The following is a 6,345-nucleotide window of genomic DNA, read 5'->3' as shown; positions in this document are numbered from 1 at the left end:
TTCGTCTCGTGTTTTTAATGACACTGACGTGTCAATGCGACAAATAAAAAAACCCGGGTGCCTTCACAGCCGGACAATGTCCTTTGGCATTGATTCAAAGGGACTTTAGTGTCTAGCCATTTGGCTGAATGTCAACGCATTGATTTTGATTTAAACTTTTTGTCGCTCTTTGCTTGTTGTCGCCGTTGACGTTTTTAAACTCCAATGAATGTTTAAAATTACTATTCCGACTGCCAGACAGGTTTTTGAACCAGCTCTGTTTATGATTGACATTTTGTCGTATTGGCGTCTGGACTGAACTTTTAGTTTTGCAATTAAAATGCGCAACCCGCCAGACAGGTTGCTTTAAATGAGTTTTTAGTTTCTAACGCAGTGAAGCGAATCAAAATCGTACAAAGTAATATTGTAAGTTTATCAGCGCAGACTAAAAATTTGACTTCAGTCACCGCTACTTTTTGCACAGATTTAGTATCCCCGTTACTAAAAAAATAAGTAGAAGGGTATCGGACAAGTAGAACGGCAGTAATAGCTAACAAAAACTATTAATAATTAATTCAATACAAGCACCTAAAAGTAAGCAGTAGTTTTTATTAAATAGTAATTTCTATAAAGTAACGGGTATTCTATGGTCGACTTGTTTATTTTTAAATATAACTTAAAAACAAAATAAAATACAAAACTTTAAATTTTGCAGAAAGATCTAGTAATAATCTCCTATTTAAAAATCAAAAGGAAGATTCTTTTAAGTAATCAATGAATGCTGCAATCATTTGATGGCAAAAATAAAAACCTTTTACATATGTATAAATGTGGTCTAGTAGTTCGAGTTGCAGAGAGACGGTTATCTTTATGGCACTGTTAAGTGTTGACACACTTTAAAGTTTATTTTGTAAGACTTCTGCACTTGTGGCCCTGATCCAGAGCCGTGGCACGTTCTGAGTGTCATAAAGCTGGCAATATGTTAAGTCAACTCGAAAGCACTTTTGCTTTATGTTGGTCGAATAAAACTTTAGTGCAGGCTGGGCGCAGTCACAAACATGATGACTTGGACAAGGACTAATTCTTGGACTTGAACATGGCCAGCGACAACATATATGTGTATATGAGTCACGCCTCCAGGCTAGACTCTTTCATGGAGAGGGTGTCCTTGTGTATGTGTGTAAGAACAGCTACACTTGACTTGAAACTAAAATCTAATAACACTTTTAGCACAAATACATGATAATGTGACCCCAAGGAGTCACGCACACTCCGAATTTGTTGTTGGGCCGACTTTCATAATTTCGGGTAGAAGCCACGGCCAAAAACTTACCCATAAAAGCCAGAAACAAAGTTGTATGAGTGCTTCATGCAAAACGAAGAAAATAGAAGTGAAAACTGTTCAACTAACAGATACTCTGGGAATATACTTATTTTCTAAACTTTGAAATCTTATCTCATCTCGAAGTTGAAGTCGACGGAACAGACAAATGTTGGATCACTGCTAAATGAAGTTCGGTCGGGAATATCTGTTAAAGCCAGATACCCACAACTTTTTATGGCTGCAGAGTATACGAAAAAGCGTTGCCAACCTGTGGCAACTTTATGCGGCATTATTAGCCATAGTAAAAGTTGGAATTTAGGTAGTGCCCAAAATGTTGTACCTGCTTTATTAGATTGCAGCTGAGGGATGAGGTTTGAGGACTAAGGGCTGGACTCGTAAACTTTTCTTGCCACTTTGTCTGCACATTAAAGTAAATGCGGAGAGTCCTGACAACAACAACAACAGCAATTACAGCCGCTACTAGTACGACAACAACAATCGAATTTTGTCTCGGTTGCAAAAATACAACTTTTATACCCAATATGCACAAAAAAATTTTTCATTTCTGTATAAATTCTTATATCTATAAACTTATATAGTATACATCTATATGTACACATTTCTGTGTACTCTTATATAGTGTACATTTTATTTAATATGCCGTAACATTGAAAACTTTGTTGTGGTGTGCAAAGTTTTTCGCCAACAGACAAAACAAAAAAAAAAACAAAAAAAGCGGATGAAATCCCCCAAAATAATGAAGGAAAAAGTTGTAATTGTTGTTGAGGTAAGAAATTTACTATGGGTATTTATAAACGAAAGCCCTTGTGGGCAGTTGTACACAACTCTGATAGAGTGCTCTCGGAAAACGGACAAAGTGCAACTATAAGACACATGTCCAAATTCTGAAAATACTTTCAAATGTTACTGAAATGAATGATGCCCAATGTCCAATATGAATCTCAATCATGTAATATACAGCCCGTCAGGGAAAATTAAGTTTAATTTATATATTGCTTATATATTATGTCAAATTTATTTTTCTCGCGGTATTAACAGCTATCATTGCCACTAAGAGTTATTCTGTTATTCCGCATATGTTAAGTGGAATTTCTGCACTGTTGTGTCGCTATAATTTCTAACAGCAGCTGTAAATTATGCACTGTTGAGTTTACAGTCATGCTTTGCATTAATTTTTAACATATCTCCGCTTTAATCAGATCTGTTAAATGAACATTAATAGCGACACTTTTACACAGTCTATTATATGTACATATATATACATATGTATCGATATCAATTTAAAAATTCAGAGTAAACATTTAATTGCCAATATGTAAATACATACTGAATGCTTTATTATCGCAAGTGAGGCCACAACACTTCAGTGAAGTATACGCGAGCATTCCGGTCAAACATCCTGGCGGCCAAAAGTTCCATTCAATGATGGCTGCCGATGGTAATGACGGTTTGCAGTACTTTTCGCTTGGCATTGGCATATTTATGGTAATTAATTTTACCATTAAGTGCTGTCATAATTTAAGTGCGGTCACAAATACCACGCTGGCCAGACTTTATAGTAGTTCTTAAAGCTTTAATAGGACAACTGGCTATAAAATATAAAATGATGCTTAATAGGTTATACGAAACCATTGGCCCATCGTAATTTTCCCCAAGACAAGCAGGAAAAGTATCAAATTATGTTTGGATATCAATGGCCTGTATGAAATCAATACAGTTACGGATACGTGGGCGACGTGTGCTCTCTTAATGGGTAAACAAACTCGTGTCGTATCCTTAAAGTTGCCACTCGATTTCGTCTTCATCACCTGGCAACCGCGAGACTAATGAGACTTCAAAGCAACCAGTGATTTGATACATTTCTGATTTCAGTTTGAGGTGGTTGAACTAATGCGGTAGACAGCTGTTCGTTCCTCTTCCTGATTAAATGAGGCTTGAATTTGAGAACTTGTCTTTTGCAAATAAACATAGCATACTTTTGGGATATTTGCTTGCCATATAATTGATAAGACTTAACTGCAACTGAATTTAAAGAGTCGCACCATGAAGTCAAGAACTTTAACCAGAACTCTCTATAAACTGCAGCTGCAGGGATTCCCAGTGGAAATGAAATGCATTTATTTATTTTAATTCCGCCACAACACTTCCGTTGTACAATCAATGCACAACAGGCGACGCAATGGGGCATGCCAGGCGTTCTGCGTGTGGCATATTCATATACGAGTATGTAAGTATGTATGTATGTATGAATGTGTGTATGCATGTGAATGCATTGTCCTGTATGGTTGCAAGTGCAAGGCAATCACTGATCACTTTTCGCACACAAAGGCACAAAAACAATAAATGCAAATGACGATGATGACGACGACTCTGATCCTGGCCGCTGGCTCTCTACCAGCTCCAAGCTCATGTCCACCTCCACCTCAACCTCCATCTTCCTCTCCAGTGGCAACTTGTGCCGTTGTTGATGACCAGACGCCCATCAGACGGCAGTATTGCCTTTGGGCCACGCCCTTTGGACAGTGAATGAACAGCAAACCACCGCAGACATGAAATGCATTAAAAATTCACAATTTCCAGATTATTTTTAACGATTTTAAATACACATGAAATTCAGCATTGTTGGCCAGACTCAAATGGATCACAAATGTAGCAACACAAAAGCGGAAACGGAAGTTAAGCATGAGCTAATAGAGAGAGAGAGAGAGAGAGAGCGAACGAGAGGGTGATAGAGGGCGAACGATAATTAATGCAAAAGAAATTTAAATCACAATTTTAATTATTGCAATATATATCACTGCAAGCAATTATCGTAATTTCAGTGATTTCGTAATGCTACCAAAATTTTTTTAGACAAATAAAACATTATCACAATACATTTAATTCTATGTTGAATTAGAACCCAAACGTGAGTGGAATTTGAACAGAAAATAAGTTCGAAAATTATATACCAATTATACTTATTTAACTTTTATTTTGAAATGGTAAGCTGTTTTTAAACAGTTTTGATTGTTAACTTTATCTTTTACTTTCAATAGTACCCGTTATTCGAGAGACGTCCTTCCGATACCCCATTTCGCAAAAAAAAAAATCATCACACCCTCAGATGTCAAGATTTTTATTAATTTAAATAACATTGTGTGGTCCCATGGCTTCGAAAAATATAAATTTTAGTTGACGTTAGAAAAATTAATACCAACATTTGTTCATATAAAGAAAAACGTACGAGTTAAATAAACACTAATAAACTGGATAATTATAAACCAAGAACTTTTTTTTTGATGAGCTCAACTCGATTTGATGAAACGAGTAAAACAAGCAAAAGCGAGAGAAAAATGTTTTCAAATCATTGATAAAGCTGAGTTATAGTACAATTGTAATGCTTAGCCAGTTTTCTTGCCAGAATTCTTTGGGCTAAGAAGTGAATAGACGCAAGAGAGAGGGTTGTGGCAAAGCTGATTGTCTTAACTTTTATTTCTAATTGCAACTGTAGAGCAGATGTTATTGTTGTTGTTGAGATTTTAGTTATTACGCGCTACACTTTAATTATACACTTGCGGTCATTTAAAATTATTTGGCTCAAGCAGCAGCAGCTGCCACAAATCGCACGTCCTTGTTGCCTCGGCTGCTACGTCTTGTCCTCCCGCCGTTTCCCAGTTCCCCCTTCCACTAATCCTGATTCGTTCTTTTGTTGTTATTGTTATTATATTCGCTGGCTCGTTTCGCTTTCGCGCTTATCTGCCAAATGAATAAAAGCAAAGAAATGAAAATGAAAATGGAAATGGCAAAGTTAACACTTGTTAAACTTTCAACGAGGGTCGTTGCTGCCATTGTTTGTTGTTGTTGTTGTTGTTTGCAAATTTTGTAATTTATACGAGAGCTGCAAACAAAGTTGCCAAGTGCCTGGCGAATAATTAGCCCCGAATATAACCGTGGGGCATAAGTTCAAGTGCAACAATGTGCAACAAAGTGATGCAGCGCAGACAAATCAAGAACTAGTTCACAATGTTGCCCCTCCCCAAACAGCAATACTTCGTTCTCTCTGAAGCTCTCTCAAGCAGATGTAATGCAATACGACTACAAGTCCTTTCCCCGTCCCCAACTATTTTCCACTATCTGACAGCCTTTTACAGTCTTGTTGCCCCAGCCACTATTTTGTGCAACTTCCACAGCGCAATTGACAGCAAATGCAAAGGCGCTTGGCATGCGCTGCATGTTGCCAACTCACAAGGGGACCGAGGGGAGATCAAGAAGTAGAAAAGTGAGTGAGAGAGAGAGACATCCCAAACGCATAAATTGTTTATTGTTTTTCACAACTACGCAAGCTGGGGCGCCACAGACGGGGGCAACAGTTGGCGGATTGTCGGTGGCAGCAACATTTAAAACGTGATTTAGTTGACGTCTCTTGCGTTGGCGTTGAAGTTGCCGACACGTCGCTGCCGTTGACAAATGCCCCAGCCACATGCGCTGTTAACTAAAAGTGTTGGACCTGACTATATAACACGGCCAGTCACCTAACTGGTGTCTGTTACCTGTATCTGGTATCTGCCAACCTCTAACTACCTACCTCAAAGACGTCCAATCAATGCTAAATGAACACTCTGCTTTCGTATAAAGTTCTCTTTGTCATTCAGTTAGTGAACTACATGTAAAATGCTTCAAGAAATATAAATAATAATAAATACTATAACTCAAACACCTTGATTTCTTTTTATATATTTATTTAAATGAATTTATTATTTATCAAAACAAATATATTTATTTATTAAAATGAGTGTCAAGCAGAACGGATAAAAAATTAATTCAAAAAAATAAATAAGAAATGTTAAAACATTTTTTAAATTGGGAATGAAATTTTTCAAAAAGGATGTGTTTTATTTAATTTTATTTTTTTTAAATTAAGTTCGTATTTGATTGCTTTGTAAGGGTATTTGAATTGCATTACAATACTTGTATCTATTCTTAGCTTTGCTTTGCTGATTTATTGAGCATTTCACATGAATATCTCAACGAGGCAAATC

This window comes from Drosophila innubila (genome assembly GCF_004354385.1).
Source record: "Drosophila innubila isolate TH190305 chromosome 3R unlocalized genomic scaffold, UK_Dinn_1.0 2_E_3R, whole genome shotgun sequence".
Lineage (NCBI taxonomy): Eukaryota > Metazoa > Arthropoda > Insecta > Diptera > Drosophilidae > Drosophila > Drosophila innubila.
The sequence above is the reverse complement of the archived record's forward strand: the minus strand, read 5'-3'. Positions refer to the sequence as shown.